Below are 16,709 nucleotides of genomic sequence, written 5' to 3'. Positions count from 1 at the left end.
ATTGATCCTGCAAGTCGGACTTTTCCTGCTTCAGTGGTTGGATCTTGGCACAGAGGTGCCTGGTTTCTTCTTTTGCTGGGGTCCATAGTGGGCACCACGTGTCAGTAGCACCTCTGCAGATCCTTGGTGGTATCAGGACCATTGACACTCTGGAACCTCGTGGCTGTGACTGTGTCCAAAGGTAGGGGAGGCCCATGGTGGGCATCACCTTTGGCCGGACCCTCCATTGAATCTCGCTCCCCGATGGTGTTTGTCTTGGGGATCCTTCCCTTTTTCATGTTCTTTGTTTTCTTGAATGTTGCAGGTCTGTCAGGAGGATTCTTCTACCGGTGTTCTGGTGTTCATCCCCACAGCTTTCTCATGGTGTCTTGTTCTTTCAGACATCTGAGCGCTGGGATGGGAAATATGGGCTGGCCACGTTCCCAGGCTCTGGGAAATCCTCTCTTCTCCCACTCACTGATTAGGATGTCAATTTCGTACTCTACTCCAAAGTCGCCTGGAGTCTTTTGCTCACCGCTTTGCCACCTCTACCTTCCTCAATTGCTGGTAGTGGTGTCAACCAACAGAGGGAATCCTGGAGCTTCCGGGCAACATGGAATTTGGGTGTGGCCGCCATTCTTGTATCCCATTGTTCAGAAAGAACCATGAAAGAATGGGGGTGTGACCAGAATACTGTGATGCAGGCAGAATGGGCGGAGTCAAGATAAGAGCAGCTGCTTTCCAAGGAAACTCTGTCCAATCCTGCTGGGGACACGATGGTGACCTGCTTTAGCTGGATGGCTGCACAGATTGTTCTGTATGTCTGTTTGTTGCCAGTCCTGGACCTTTAACTCTGGATCTGGGCACAGTCTGTGAGCTGCTTTTGCTCAAGGCTAGCCCTCAACTTCTGGAGCCACACGACTCTACTTCTGACTTTGTTGGCACTGAAGTTGGACAGGGGTGACTTTGACCATGATCCTCCTATCACAGACTTGTAAGTAAGGAGAACTACTGAGAGCCATGGGTGCCTGCCTAATCATTGGTATTGCTGATGTTCTTGGACAGACCTGTGAGTTCCCTATCCTGAGGATTAAATGGTGGAAGCTGGAGCCCACAGTTTGAATCCTGTTCCTGCCACCTCCAAATGGCAGGAGATCCTAAGAAATCCATTCCTATCCATATGAATACCAATGGAATGTGATATATGTCATGATTGAATGGGCAGTTCTTGAACGATTCTAGGATAAAATAGTACACAATTATATCCTAGGACTCTGATCAATTTTAAACTAACACTTTATGAAGCATTTAAACAATCATATTCATTAAATGGAGACATAATGAAATATCTAAGAATTGGATGTCACATTGTATGAAGGTGCCATTTTTTTCTGCCAGGACTGGGATTGGAACTCATGGTCTGGGTAACTCTGTTGCACTGTGTGGGAAGGGGAAGCTCACCTCCGTGAAGTCAAGAAATTCAAGTTTGTTCCTTAGGCCTGAAATCGATCCCCAGCACTAGAAAACATCTTTTTCATGTATATTTTACATACATTATGTTTACATACATATGTTGACTCTTTATTGCATTCAGTGTAGTTATTCATTTTATTTTTTGTTTTATTTATGTATTGGCCATTTATTTTATTAAGTATTATGGCACATAGAACATTGATTACATTGATTACATAGGATATAGGTCTGCATATGTATTCCACTTCACACCTGACACCCAGGAATTTCACAGAAAAAGAAAATGTGTCACCATCAGCTTCTTACTCCATGATTCATTGTTTGGGAGTGTTGGTGTCTGAATTCAAAGCCTACAAGGCCAAATTCCTGAATGGGTGAGTGTCAGCACGCCATCCTGGGGCAAATTGAGCTGACAGGCAGTTCCCAGGGTCTGAGATCAAGCCCCTAGGGTTGACAAAATAAGAACAGATTGACATGTCGATGGTATTATGCTAATAAATATTTATCTTTATAGAGTGCCAGAGATGTCTACACATTATTCAGTTATATAGACTACATTTCTACCAATTCTTGGGTATTTATTATGCCTCTATGTAATTAATGGTATTGTTTTAATCCTTAATAAACTATTAAGTAAATCAAGGAACTGAAATTATTATATCCCTGTTTCATATTAAATAATGTTTCATATTAAATAAAATCAGTCTACTGAAATTATTATGTCTAATTTTATATGATTAGCATTCACGATTAGCTCATTCAACTGTGACATTGATAACATTCCATGGTTATTCCTATGGATGGGAACGAGTCTCTTAAGATCTTCCACTATTTGGAAGTGGCATGACTGGGATTCGAACTCTAGACCTATGTTCCTGTGCGGGACTATGGCTTCCTCAATAGCCTGCTAGCCTTCAGCAATGCAAGATGAAGTACCCTTTGGAGCCCTGTCATTCAGCTCCAGATGGTCATGGTGCAAAGGAAGAAAATGTAAAAATGCAATCATGCAACATTTTTTTCTTTGGTCGGTCATAGGGCTTGAACTCTGGGCCTGAGTACTATCCCTGTGCTCTTCAGCTTAAGGCGAACACTCTACCACTTGAGTCACAGTGTTACTTCTGGGTTTCTAGTGGTTTATTGGAGATAAGATTGTCACGGACTTTCTTTCCCGGGCTGGCTTTGAACTGTGATACTCAGATCTCAGCCTCCTGTGTAGCTTGGATTTCAGTTGTGAGCCACTGGCGCCCGGCTCTGCCACTTTTTTTCTGTGCATATTTTTCCCACTTGCAAAGCTTGGAGATCTAGGATCCCAGGATAGGCTGTGGCTCCAGTGGCTGCACCCCCGCCTAGGATGATAGAAGCTGAGGCAGAGTTGCCATGACCTGAGTTCAAGACCTTGCTTCGCAAAAAAAAAAAAAAAAAAAAAAAAAAAAAAAAAAAAAATTAGCTCCTTGGCTTGCAATTCACGCTGTTTGTTTTTCTACCAGGCTTTGGATTTGAACTCAGGGTCTGCGTAACTCTGTAGCACTGTGGACAAAGGGGAAGCTCACCAGGCTTGAAGACAAGAAAGTTGGGCCTGGTCCCTAGGCCTGAATTCAAGCCTCAGCCCTGGAAAACATACAATTTATATTTATTGTAAAGATAGTATTTGTATTTACCTATAGATGTTCAGTCCATATCCTGTTTATTGTGGTTATTGATTGTATTTTTGTTTTATTCAATTATTTACCATTTATTGACTGTGATGATATGCATTCCATTTATTATACTGATGGCATCCCATCACACAGCATCTAAATTTGTAGACGTGTTCTCCATCATGTCTGACACCCAGGACTCTCAGAGAAAATGAAAACAGGTGTAACACTTGACTTCTTATTCCACAATCCAATTGTTTGCAGTGCTGGAATCTGAACTCAGAGCCTAGCAGACCTAATTCAACACAGCAACCTCTAGCCAAGGAAGCTGCCAGACAGTTCCCAGACCCTGAGATTGAGCCACAAGGGTCGACAAAATAGGCATACATGGATAGAATTCCAGAGACATCTACTTAGGATTCAATGACATCAACTACATTCCTACCAACTCTTATGTATTATGCTGCCATTGAAGGAGTAGTATTGTTTTCATGCTTAATAAACCATTCATTAAGATCAATCAGCATCCTAGGATCATTGCGTCCCATTTTAGATTAGACCATTTTAGATTAGACCGATGCCCGCAGAAACTTATACAATCATGAATTACCAAACATTCCATCGTTATTCCTGTGGATAGGAACAAGTCTCTTGGGAAGTCTCCCCACTGGTAGGTGTCAGGACCAGGATTCAATATCAGGGCCTTCGATGACATATGGGCCTGTGGCTTCAGCAATAGCCCACTAGCCTTGGCCAATGAAAAGTGAAGTAAACTTTTAGCTTTGTCATTCAGACCCAGGTTGGTCACCATGCAAAGGAATAAAATGTAAAAAAATCCATCCCGTGGCTATTTTCCAGTGAGGTTTTATTTTTCTCATGCAAGGCTTCAGGGCCTAGGATCACAGGATCGGCTATGCTCCCATGGCAGCCAACCAGCCTAAAGTGATCGAAGCTGAGGCAGAGTTGCCATGAACTGAGTTCAAATCGCTTGGTTGGCAAAAAAATAAAATAAAATAAAAATAAAAAATAATAAACTACCCTAGCTCAGAATTAGCACCATTTTTTCTGCCACAGCTGGGATTCCAACTCAGATCTGGGTAACACTATAGCACAGTGGGTGAAGGGGAAGCTCACCATCCTTGAAGACTACAAGGTCAGATCTGCTTCCAGGGCCTGAATTGAAGCCCAGATCACCTTCAATCTGCAGACCACCAAGTTCGGACCCAGCATGGTCACCATGCAAAGGAAAATGAACATAAAAGCGCCAGGTGGAACTTCCTGCCACTTTTTTTTCCCCTTCACGGTTTTTTTTCCTGCAAGCCCTGGGGTCCAAGGATGCGATGATGAGTTGTAGGTCCAGAGGCTGCAGCCTAGGATGATTGGAACTGAAGCAGAGTTGCCACGACTTGAGTTCAAGCTCTGAGTCTGTTAAAAAAAATTGTGAAGGAAGCACCCTAGCTCCGAATTCACCCCATTTTACTGCCAGAGCTGGGATTTGAACTCAGGTCTGGGTAACTCTGTTGCACTGTGGGGGAAGGGGAAGATCACCATCCTTGAAGACTACAAGTTCAGGCCTGCTCTCAGTGCCTGAATTGAAGCCCCAACACTGACAAAAATCATGTGTCCACCTATTTTACACATAGGATCTCTATTTACATACTTGTGTGGAATGCATCATGCTTTCAATGTAGTTATTTATTTTATTGTGTGTCTTAGAGATGCATTTTGTATTTTATTGCATATGATGACAGATATAACTGTGCTGATATGGATGGCAACCTATTCCAATGTGTACAGAGTTGCCTATATAGCATACTGTGTCCTGGCTGAGACCCAGGACTTCACATCACAGGAAAACAGGTGCAACAATGGGCTTCTGAAAGAAGCATTCATGTTTTGGCAGAGTTGGGATTTGAACTCAAAGCCTAGCAGTCCCAATTGGTAAAATGGTCAAGGGGAGGACACTGGCCAGTGAACAACTGAGGAGTTAGGCCGTTCCCAGGACCTGACATTGAGCCCCAGGGAGAGCCAGGATAGGCATAAATTCATAATTGAAACAGGATCTGTATTAACATATTGGTGTAGACAGCATCTTGTGTTCGGTGCACTTCTCCTTAACTTGTGTCTAATTCATGGAGGTATTGTGTATTTTACTGAGTATGGTGACAGATATAACTGTGCTGACATGGATGGCAACCTGTTCCCATGGTTATAGAGTTGCCTATGCATTCATTCTCCATACTAGCTGAGACCAAGGACTTCCACATGAGAGGAAAACAGGTACAAAGACTGGCTTCTGACATCAGGATGAAACTTTTGTCAGTGCTGGGATTTGAACTCAAATCTGGGTAACCCCATTGCACTGTGGGGAAAGGGGAAGCTCACCATCCTTGAAAACTAGAATGTCAGGTCTGGTCCAGGGCCTGATTTGAAGCCCCAGCACTGGACAAAATAACAAGCCCACCTCTTTTAAACTTAGGATCTCTACTTCCATACTGGGGTGGTATGCATCTTGCATTCAAGGTAGTTTTTTTTTTATTTTGAGTCTTATTCATAGATGTATTGTGTATTTTATTGAGTATTGTAACAGGTATATCTGTGCTGCCCTGGATGACAACTGATTCCCATGAGTAGAGAGTTGCCTATGCATTCTCCATCGTAGCTGAGACCCAGAACTTGCACAGCACAGAAGAACAGGTGCAACGACTGGTTTCTCACATCAGGGTGAATTTTTGGCAGAGCTGGGATTCGAACTTGGGGGCTAGGAGGCCCAACTGCCCAATGGATCCATGTGAGCATACCAGCCTGTGAACCACTAAGGAGCTGGGCCTTTCCCAAGAACTGAGATCTAGCCCTAGGGAGGCCACAATAATCCTCAATGCATCATTGAAACTTGGGATGTCTATTCACATCCATGTGTGGACTTCCTCCTGCATTGAGGTTAGTTATCCTCTCCATTTTGTTTGTTATTCATGTATGTATTGTGTATGTTCTTGAGTATATGATGACAGGTATAACTGGGCTGGCATGGATGACAACCTATTCCTATGGCCACAGGGTGGCCCATGCATTCTACATCTTAGAGGAGACCCAGGACTCGCACAGGAAAGGAAAACAGGTGCAATGATTGGCTTCAGAAATCAGGATGAATCTTTTGGCACTGCTGGTATCTGATCTTGGAGCCTAGCAGGCCCAATAGGCGAATGGATCCACGTGAGCACACCAGCCTGTGAGCCACTAAGGATCTAGGCCATTCCCAGGACTTGAGATCGAGGCCCGGAGTGAGGGGGAGCACAATTGTCGTCCATTTATAAGCTGAAGATAGTATGCAAATAAGTACATATTTGAATAGAGTAGGAGACATGGCGACCTGTGATGGAATCCAATTTACCCTGTGACTACCAATTCTCAGATCTTCCCCAATGCCTCCATTTCTTGACTGTGATGATTATTGTCACACTTCATCAACTCTTCATAAAAAATAATGGATACCCCATGAGTCTTGCTTATCATTTCCTACTTGCATCCTGCAGGAACTACTCATTCAAGGATGAGATGATCACATTCCACACTTCCTAGGTCCAGAAGCGAGTACTTCAGGATCTTCCACCATTCCCACAATGTTGGGCGGCTGACCCGGATTCCAACCCATGGCCTCCGTTGCATGGTTGGCTGTGACTTCCCCGATAGCCAGCAGGTCTTCAGCCATGCCAGGTCACCTTCACTCTGTAGGCCGCCGGGTTCAGACCAACAGGGTCACTATGCAAAGGAAAATAAACGTACAAGCACGAGGTGGAAATTCCTGCTGCTTTTTTCCCCTTCTGGCCGTTTTTTGTTTTTGTTTTTGTTTTTGTTTTTTCCTAGGATCCAAGGATGGGCTGTGGGTCCAGAGGCTATATCCTAGGATAATTGCAGCAAAGGCAGTGTTGCCTCGACTTGAGTTCAAGGCCTGGGTTTGGCAAAAAAAAAACATAAATAAATAAAAAATTATGAATGAAGCACCCTCGCTCAGAATTCACGCCATTTTATTGCCAGAGTTGGGATTTGAATTCAGGTCTGGGTAAATTTGTTGCACTGTGGGGGAAGGGGAAGATCACCATCCTTGAAGACTACAAGGTCAGGCCTGCTCCCAGGGCCTGAACTGAAGCCCCAACACTGGCAAAAATCATATGCCCACCTATTTTACACATGGGATCTCTATTTACATACATGTGTGGAATGCCTCATGCTTTCAGTGTGTGTCTTAGTCAAGACTGCATTTTGTATTTTATTGAGTATGATGACAGATATAACTATACTGACATGGATGGCAACTGATTCCCATGTCCATGGAGTTGCCTATGCTTTCTCCATCCTAGCTGAGATCTAGGACTTTCACAGGACAGGAAAGTAGGTGGATCTATGGGCTTCTAATATCAGGATTCATGTTTCGGTACTGTTGTGATTTGAATTCAGAACCCAGCAGGCCAATTGGCGAAAGGGTCAAGGAGAGCTCACTGGCCTGTGAGCAACTGAGGAGCTAGGCTGTTCTCAGGACCTGACATGGAGCCCCAGGGAGGGCCAGGATAGGCATAGATTCATCCTTGAAACATAGGATCTATATTGACATATATGTGTGAACAGCATCTTGCATTCAGTGCACTCCTTTTCCTTATTTTCTGTCTAATTCATGGAGGTATTGTGCATTTTGCTGAGTATGGTGTCAGATATAACTGTGCTGACATGGATGATGACCTGTTCCCATGGTTATAGGGTTGCCTATGCATTCATTCTCTATCCTAGCTGAGACCCAGGACTTCCACATGAGAGGAAAACAGGTGCAATGACTGGCTTCTGACATCAGGATGAAACTTTTGTCAGTGCTGTCATTTGAACTTAGGTCTGGTTAACTCCATTACACTGTGGGGGAAGGGGAGCTCAACATCCTTGAAGACTAGAATGTCAAGCCTGGTCCAGGGCCTGATTTGAAGCCCCAGCACTGGACAAAATATAAAGCTCATCTCTTTTTTTTTTTTTTTTTTTGCCAGTCATGGTACCTGAACTCTGGGCCTGGGCACTGTCCCTCAGCTCTTCAGCTCAAGGCTAATGCTCTACCACTTGAGCCACAGCACCACTTCCAGCTTTTTCTGCTTATGTGGTGCTGAGGAATCGAACCCAGGGCCTCATGCATGCAAGGGCAAGCACTCTACCACTGAGCTACTTTCCCAGCCCCATAAAGCTCATCTCTTTTAAACATAAGATCTCTATTTACATACAGTTGTGGTATGCATCTTCCATTCAATGTAGTTTTTTTTATTTTGAGATTTATTCATGGATGTATTGTGTATTTTATTGAGTATGGTGACAGGTATATCTGTGCTGCCATGGATGACAACCTATTCCCATGGCTATAGAATTGCCTATATAGCATTCTCCATCCTCGCTTAGGTGCAGGACTTTCACAGGACAGGAAAACTGGTAGATTGATTGACTTCTCACATCAGGATGGATCTTTTGGCAGTACTGGGATTTGAACTCAGGGTCTAGCAGGCAAAATTGGTGAATGGGTCAAGGTGAGCACATCAGCCTGTGAGCCACTAAGGTGCTAGGGCATTCCCATAACTTGAGCTTGAGCCCAAGGGTGGGGCTGGTGCACCATATTCATCCATTCTTATGCTGAAACATGTGTGCTAATAAATACCTATTTGTATAGAGTCGGAGATGTGGCGAACTGTGTTGGAATCCTATTTACCATGTGAGTACCGATTCTTGGATCTTTCCCAATGCCTTGATTTCCTGAACGTAACTATTATTGTCATACTTCATGTAGTCCTAATTTAAAATAATCATTGTGCCAAAGGTCTTGTCTATCATTTCCTATGCGAATCATGCGTTAACTTCTCAACTCTTCCCTAGACCTGACTTCAAGCACCAGCCCAAAAAACATAACATTTATAGACATCTTAAATATTTGATTTATACTTACATCTATATATTAGTCTATACCGTGTTTGTTGGAGTGATTCATTATATTTTATTATTGATAGATTGATTTAGCATTTATTTTATGGGCTGTGAGTGCACCTATAATATTTATTACATTTATTCCAATCTATTCCATAGCATGTAGCTTTGCAGATATATTATGTACATCATACCTGACACCCAGTACTTGAAAAGGAAAACAGGTGTCACACATGGAATCTTACACCAGGAAGAAACTTTTGGCAATGATGGAAACTAGACTAAGGGCCAAGGAGGCCCAATTCATGAATGGGTGAGTGTCATCATGGCATCTGCTAGCCCATTCAACTGCCAATTGGATCCCAGTGTCTGGGATCAAGCCCCAGGTTTGGCCAAAATAGCAATAACTCTCTATGTAGATAATGGTATATAAATAAATATAAATTTAGATATTTAGATACTGTCAGAAATGTCTATCAGGTATTCAATGATATATACTACATTCCTATGGATTCTCAGGTCTTCAGTGAGGATTCCATTTAATCAATGGTATTCTTTTAATGCAAAATAAACTATGAATTTTAATCGATCTGTGTCCTGTGATTATTGGGTCTAATTTTATGCTAGACTGATTCATGAACTACTCATCCAACCATGACACTGATCACATTCCTTTGGTGCTCCTAGGGACAGGCAATAATTTTGTAGGCTCTCCAGCCCTTTGTAAGTGGCATAACTAGGATTCAAACTCAGGGCCTAGGTGTCCAGGTTGGCCTATGGCTTCGCTGACAGCCCGACAGACTTCAGCAATGCCAGATGAACTACAGGTTGCAGCCGTGTCACTTGGACACGGGAATGGTCACCATGAAAGGAAGGGAAACCCAAGAAACTGCTGACCATCCGCAGATCACAGTTTTTTTTGATGCCATTTTCATTTTGATTTCCTGTCAGCCCCCAAGGCCTAGGATCCAAGGATAGGCTGTGGGTCCAGAGGTTTCACCATCCCAGGCTAGGGTGATGTTAGCTGAGGCAGAGTTTCTACGACCTGAGTTCAAGCCCTGTGATTGACAAATAAATAAATAAATAAATAAATAAATAAATAAATAAATAAATAAATAAATAAATAAAACCTAAAAATATTAAAAGGACTAATGAAGCTCCCTTGCTTGGAATGTGTGTCTTTTATTTTCTGCTAGTCCTGAGGTTTGAACTCGGAGTCTGAGTAAATCTGGTGCACTGTGGGGAAAGGGGAAGTTTACCCTCCTGGAAGATAAGGAATTCAAGACAGTTCCCTAGGCCTGAATTCTAGCCCCAATCCTGGAGAACATAACATTTATAGTAATTTTTAGTATATGATTTATACTAACATCCATATGTTCAGTCCATATCGTGTTTGCTGGAGTGTTTCATTATATTTTAGTATTTATTTATTTACCAATTATTTTATTGATCCTGAGTACACCTATAATATTTATTACATTTATTCCAATCTATTCCATAACACGTAGCTTTGCAGACATACTAATACCATATACATTATACCTGACACCCAGAATTTGCACAGAAAAGGAAAACAGGTTTCACACTTGGAATCTTACTGAAAGATGAAATTTTTGGCAATGCTGGGACCTGAACTGAGGGCCAAAGAGGCTCAATTCATGAATGGGTGAGTGTCAGCATGGCAGCTTCTAGCCCATTCAGCTGACAAGTGAATCCCAGGACCTGGGATGGAGCCATAGGTTTGGCCAAAAGAGCAATACCTTTCTATGCAGACAGTGGTATACAGATAAATATATATTTAGGTATTTAGATACTGCCATTGATGTCTATCTGGTATTAAATGACATATACTGTGTTCCTACAGATTCTCAGGTTTTTAGTGAGGACTCCATTTAATGAATAGTATTCTTTTAATGCATAATAAACTATGAATTAAAATCAATTTGTGTCCTGTGATTATTAGGTCTAATTTTATGCTAGACTGATTGATGAACTACTCATCCAAACATACCATTGATCACATTCCTCTGGTGTTCCTAAGGACAGACAATAGTTTCTTAGGCTCTCCAGCCCTTTATACTGGCATGACCGGGATTCAAACTCAGGGCCTCGGTGTCCAGGTTGGCCTATGACTTCACTAACAGCCTGCCAGCCTTCAGCAATGCTAGGTGACATACAGGTTGCAGCCTTGTCATTTGGACCCAGGATGGTCACCATGCAAGTAAGGAAAACCAAGAAACCGCCATCCATCCACAGTTTGTTACTTTTTTTCACTGCCATTTTCATTTTGTTTCCTGTCAGCCCCCAAGGCCTGGGATCCCAAGATGGGCTATGGGTCCAGATACTGCACCATCCCAGCCTAGGGTGATATTTGTTGAGGCAGAGTTGCCACGACCTGAGTTCAATCCCTGTGCTTGGCAATAAATAAATGAATGAATGAATAAATAAATAAATGAAATAATTTTAAAATATTAAAAATAGTCGGGCACCAAAGGCTCACGCCTGTAATCTTAGCTACTCAGGAGGCTGAGATCTGAAAATCGCGGTTCAAAGCCAGCCCTAGCAGGAAAGTTCTTGAGACTCTTATCTCCATTAAACCTGAAGTAGTGAAGTAGCGCTTTGGCTCAAGTGATAGAGTGCTCGCCTTGAGCTGAAGAGCCCAAGGACAGCTTCCAAGGCCAGAGTTCAAGTCCCATGACATATATTTATAATATATATATATATATATATATATATATATATATATATATATATATATTACTAATGAAGCTCCCTGGTTTGGAATTCATGCCTTTTTTTTCTGCCAGGCCTGGGAATTAAACTCGGAGACTGGGTAACTCTAATGCACTGTTGGGGACAGAGAAACTTACCCGCTTTGAACACAAGCAATTCAGGCCAGTTCCCTAGGCCTGAATTCAATCCCCAGCCCTTTTAAAGTAATATTCATCCACATTTGAAATAATGATTAATATCTACATACTTATGCTTATTGCATATTGCTTTGAGTATATTTATTTTATTTTGTATTATTCATTCCTTCATTATTTTATTGAATATTATTATACTTATGTATTAAATTGATTACATCTTCGAGAACTATACAGACTTACATATGCATTATGTATCTTACTTCACACCCAGGACATTCACAGAAATTCTATAGTAGATCATCCCATGCATAGAAAAACAGAATGAATACATCAACCAAAGTCTAATTTATCCATAGGTACCCCAGTGGCTCACATCTGTAATCCCAGCTACTCAGAGGTGAGAAGTGGAAGATTAAGTTTCAAAGCCAATCCAAGCAGAAAAGCCTGAGAGATGTCATCTCCAATTAACTGGCCAAAAACCAGGTTACAGTACAGGGATGGCTGAATTGGTAGAAAAACAGCTATGAAAAACAAAGCCAAGAAAGAACAAGCTGAGTTAAAGTGCAGGGAGAGGGGTTTTGGGGCATAAAGGGGAGAGAACTCCTCCAAAAACAGAGAACAAACAATAGTACACAAATCCCACCTAATTTAGGGTACCAAACAAAGGGAAAAAAGATCAAGTTTGTGCAGTTGTATAACTTTTCATGATCACATATGTTCTTAGGTACACTTCAAAGCTATGTTTCTAGTAATATATATGTATATGTTAATAATGTATATGTTATGTATATATATTATTAATGTATATATATGTGAATAAACTAAGAAACCAGCCAATGAATAAATACTTCTGAATTAGTGCCTTAACCATGGCATTATAAATTATTTGTACTAAAAGTATATTCCAAGTTTCTTTCTTCAGAATCAATCTTTAAGACGTTTGTTCATGTGCCAGGCCCATGAGGCCCATGCCTATGATCCTAGTTACTCAGGAGGCAGAGATCTGAAGATGGTGGTTCAAGGCCTGCTCTGGCAGGAAAGGCCGTGAACCTCTTATCTCCATTAAACCACTAGAAAACTGGAAGTGGTGCTGTAGCTCAAGCAGTAGAGTGCACGCCTTTGGTTTGAAGAGCACAGGGATAACGCTCAAGCCAAGAGTTCAATCCCCGCCACTGAAGAAAGAAGTTTGTTCATACAAAATTCTAACATTCTAAGCTTTAGGAAACTTTTCTTCCAGGGTCTTATGCTCTTTAGGCAACTACTCCACTGTTGGGCTACATCCCAGTCCCAATGTTTTTGTTTTTAATTTTACAATCCAATTTATTCCCAAAATGCTTACAAGTACCTACTCTCCTCACACAAGTGAGTTTTTATCCAAAAACCCAACCTTTTGTGGTATGAAGACCCCCTAGTGTATTTCGTGGTAGGCACTGAGGAAAACTCACACAAATTGCAGACAGTTTATAATTACAGAAGTAACTCTGAATAGAAAAACATCAGTTGCCAAGTGCCGATGACTCAAGCCTGTAATCCTACCTACTCAGTAGGCTAAGATCTGAGGGTCAGGGTTAAAAGCGAGCCCAGGCAAGAAAGTCCATGAGACTCTTATCTCCAATAAACCACTAGAAAACCGGAAGTGGTGTTGAGGCTCAAGTGTTAGAGTGCTCGCCTTGATCTGAAGAGCGCAGGGACAGCGCCCAAGCCCAGAGTTCAAGCCCCAGGACCAACCAAAAAAAAAAAAGAAAGAAATAACATCAACTCTCCCAACCTTCTAGGGAGAAATAATGTCCTCATTTTCATTCTCACTCTTCATGGCAGATGGCCAAAATAGAAACACCAATGTGCTATGCTAAAATGTAAAAGTTTAAACCCCTTTTTTGAAAACTCTCATGTTTTAAAATCAAAATGTATCAAATAAAGGCAAAGTGAACTTTAAAAAAATAATAAAAATGCTAATGAAGCTCCCTGGCTTGGAATGTGTGACATTTTTTGTCTGCAAGGCCTGGAATTTGAACGTGGGGTCCGGGTAACTCTGTTGACTGTGGGGGAAAGGGAAGCTCACTGTGCTTGAAGACCAGAAAGTCAGGCCTGTTCCCTAGGCCTGAATTCAGGACCTAGCCTTGTAAAACGTACTCCTTATATACATTTTAAAGATAGGATTGAACTTCCATACAGATGTTCATTCTATATTATGTTTGGTGTGGTTCTTCATTGTATTTTTTGTTTTATTCATTTATTTGCCATTTATTTTATTGACTGTGATGATACCTAACCATGTATTACATCCTATCACATAGCATTTAGATTTGTAGACTTGTTATCCATCATGCCTGACATTCAGCACTCTCACAGAAAAGAAAAACAGATGTCACACTTGGCTTCTAACTCCAGGATGAAATTTTTGTCAGGAGTTGAGATCGAGCATCAGGGGTGACCAAAATAGCCATAGATGGATAGGCAGGTGGTAGTATACCAATAAATGTGTATTAGTACAGAGTGCCATAGCCATGTATCTAGTATTCAATGACATCTACTACATTCTTACCAAGTCTTTGGTATTTGTTATGCCTCAATTGTAGGAATATTATTCTTTTTGTGCCTAATTAACCACTAATTAAATTCAATATGTGTCCTAGAATTATTGTGTCTAATTTGAGACTAGACCACTGCACGGACTACTCATTCAATCTTGAGTTGGATACCATTCCATCTGAACTTCTATGAATGGGCAGGAGTCTCTTGGGATCTTCTGCCATTGGTAGGTGTCAGGACGGGGATTTGAACTCAGGCATTCTGTTGTGTGGTTGGCCTATGGCTTTTCTGACAGCCAGCCAGCCTTCAGCAATGACAGGTCACCTGTGTGTTGAAGCCATGTCATTCAGACCTATGATGGTCACCGTGCAAGGAACCAAAGCCAAGAAACCACCTACCATGTGCGGCTCGCGGCTTTTTTTTTTTTTTTGGTGCCATTTTCATTTTGTTTTCCTGTCAGACCTCGGGTCTTAGGATTGCAGCATCAGCTTTGGTTCCAGAGGCTGCACCCCAGGGTAGTGTGATAGAAGCTTAGGCAGAGCTGCCACGATCTGAGTTCAAGCCACATGCATGGCCAAAAAAAAAAAAAAAAAAAAAAAAAAAGGAAAAGAAAAAGAAAAAAGAAAAGAAAAAAGAAAAAATAAATAAATTACTTAACTCCCTGGTTTGCAATTCGTGGTATTTTTTTCTGCCAGGCCTGGAATTTGAACTCAAGGTCGGGGTAAATATGCAGCACTGTGGGGGAAGGGGAATCTCACCATGCTTGAAGACAGAAAGTCAGGCCTGTTCCCTAGGCCTGAATTCAAGCCTCAGTCCTGGAAAACATACTCTTTATATAGATTTTAAAGATAGGATTTATACTTCCATACAGATATTCAGTCCATATCATGTTTGATGTGGTTATTCATTTCATTTCTTGTTTTATTCATTTATTTACCATATATTTTATTGACTCTGATGATACCTATACCATTTATTACATTGTTTACATCATATCACATAGATGGGCAGATGGGCAGATGTGGTCTCCATCATGCCTGACACCCAGGAATCTCCCAGAAAAGGAAAACATGTGTCACACTCAGCTTCTTACTCCAAGATTAAATTTTTGGCAGTGCTGGGATCTGAAGTCAGTGCCTAGCAGGACCAATTCATGAATGGGTGAGTGTGAGCACGGCAGAAGCTAGACAATGAAACTGTCAGGTGGTTCCCACATACTGAGATCGAGTCCCAGGTTTGGCCAAAACAGCAATATATGAATAGCCAGACGGTGGTATACAAATGAATATATATTGGTAAAGAGTGCCAGAGCTGTCTATCTATAACTGAATGACCTCTACTACATTCCGACCAACTCTTAGGTATTTATTATACTGTCATTGAAGGAATATTATTCTTTCCATGCTTAATAAACTATTAATTAAGATCAATCAGGGGCTGGGAAGGTGGCTCAGTGGTAGAGTGCTCGCCTTGCATGCATGAGGCCTGAATTTGATTCCTCAGCACCACATAAGCAGAAAAAAGAAAAACCTGGAAGTGGTGCTGTGGCTCAATGGGTAGAGTGCTAACCTTGAGAGAAGAGCTGAAGGACATTGCTCAGGCCCAGATTTCAGGCTCCATGACTGGACGCCCCCCCCAAAAAAAAGATCCATCAGCATCCTAGGATTCTTGCATCCAATTTTAGACTTGACTGATGCACAAACTGCTCTCTCAATCGAGTCTCTTGTGATCTCCTGCCATTGGTAGTTGTCGGGACTGGGATTTGAAAATGAGGCCAATGTTGACAGGTCGGCCTATAGCTTTCCTGATAGTCCAGCAGCCTTCAGCTATGGCACATCAGGTCCACTTTGCAACTGAGTCACCGTGCAAAGAAAAAAAATGTAAAACCTCCATCCCTCTGCAGCTTGCGACTTTTTGTGCTGTCCCACTTTTTGTTTCGTCCTGCAAGCTCTCTGGGCCTAGGATCCCAGGACTGGCTGTGGGTCTGGAAGCTGGACCCCAGCCTAGGGTGATTAAAGCTGAGACAGAGTTTCCACGACCCGAGTTCAATCCCCATGGCTGGCAAAAGCAAAAAGAATAAATATAAAATTAATTAATTATTTAACTAAATAAAAAAAAATCTCCCTGGTTTGAAATATCTGCTAATTTTCTTTCCTAGCCTGGGATTTGAACTCAGGTTCTTTGTATATCTGTAGCAATGTCAGGGAAGGTTCAGAGTTGCCAATACTTGAGTTCAAACCCCATGCCAAGCCAAAAATAAAAAATTAAGTCACTG

At 41.8% G+C, this 16,709-nt stretch overlaps 1 long non-coding RNA gene across 1 annotated transcript; it reads left to right on the top strand.

Annotated features, from left to right (window-relative positions):
- Positions 1-672: 672 nt before the first annotated feature.
- LOC138824143 (uncharacterized) lies at positions 673-7,042 on the top strand. The gene is made up of 3 exons (XR_011371021.1): positions 673-973; positions 5,829-6,029; positions 6,623-7,042. It is a non-coding gene; the product is annotated as an uncharacterized lncRNA (long non-coding RNA).
- The last annotated feature ends 9,667 nt before the right edge of the window (positions 7,043-16,709 follow it).

Source organism: Dipodomys merriami, unplaced genomic scaffold (genome assembly GCF_024711535.1).
Source record: "Dipodomys merriami isolate MVZ:Mamm:240054 unplaced genomic scaffold, mDipMer1.0.p SCAF_127, whole genome shotgun sequence".
In the NCBI taxonomy this organism is placed as follows: domain Eukaryota; kingdom Metazoa; phylum Chordata; class Mammalia; order Rodentia; family Heteromyidae; genus Dipodomys; species Dipodomys merriami.
Note: the sequence above shows the minus strand (reverse complement) of the source record. Positions and strands in the feature narration are given on the sequence as shown.